The sequence below is a fragment of the Gekko japonicus genome, unplaced genomic scaffold (assembly GCF_001447785.1).
Source record: "Gekko japonicus isolate JY-2015 unplaced genomic scaffold, Gekko_japonicus_V1.1 scaffold2380, whole genome shotgun sequence".
Lineage (NCBI taxonomy): Eukaryota > Metazoa > Chordata > Lepidosauria > Squamata > Gekkonidae > Gekko > Gekko japonicus.
The window spans coordinates 140115-141112 of record NW_015164268.1 but is presented as its reverse complement, the minus strand read 5'-3'; positions in this window follow the sequence as shown (position 1 = coordinate 141112).

Below are 998 nucleotides of genomic sequence, written 5' to 3'. Positions count from 1 at the left end.
TTCCCTAAGAATGGATGAAAAATCCCAAATGCAGATCTGACCTCAGATAGCTTTACTTCCCTTGGTAATATCATATTGGATACTTGACACAGCAGGAAGCCTCACCAATATCCCCAAGCCCTGAGAATTGTTAGAAGCTGTGCAGCTCTATACTACACAGGTGACAAGACTGCATTTCTATGCAAAGATAGAAATTAGAATTGTGGTTTGACTCACTAAAACCTGAGCGCACCAGCAGCATAGGCACAGACCCATCAACATCTTATTTATGTATTTATTTATTTATTTATTTGCTTTCAATTTGTATCCCGCCTTACTGGTATGAACTGGCTCAAGGCGGCCATGGAAGTCAATCCAAGCAAATGTGGGTAGGTTCACAGGTGTATTGAAACATATTGATTTGAAATTTATGGGACTTGCTTCTACATAAAAATGCCCAGGGTTTCAATTGTATTAGTAATATCTCAACAACCAATAGCAAAATGTCAGGAGAAGCACGGTAATCCAAAACTCAGGTTGGAACACTTAAAGATATCAAGGATCACGTTTCCTTTGGAGCAGAGAGGGGACTGTTACTTATGAAGCCTTTCTGATCACTTCTGTACCTTCAGCTACATAGACTGAGTGGTATTTCAGGGACAGAAGCAAGCAGACCATGCTAGGTGCAATACAATACCAGCCCTGTCCCTCCAAATGTAATCCACATTATGACAGCCAGACCAAATACCTTTGTTTGTCTCTCCAGTAACAACAAAAAAGTGATGGATCTAAAATATCACATCAGTCCTCATAGTCTCTGGTCAATAATAAGGCCTACTGAAGCCTAAAGGGATTCATCCCATAATACTATTGTCTTCCCTAACTGAATAGTATAACTAGAAACAAAGGCTGCAAATCTCTGTTCTGTTAGGCAGGAACACAGTTTATTTGGTATGTTCACACATGTGCTCCCTCCACGCAGGGAGCTAAGGTTGACTTCTCTGGGTTGGGAAATTCCT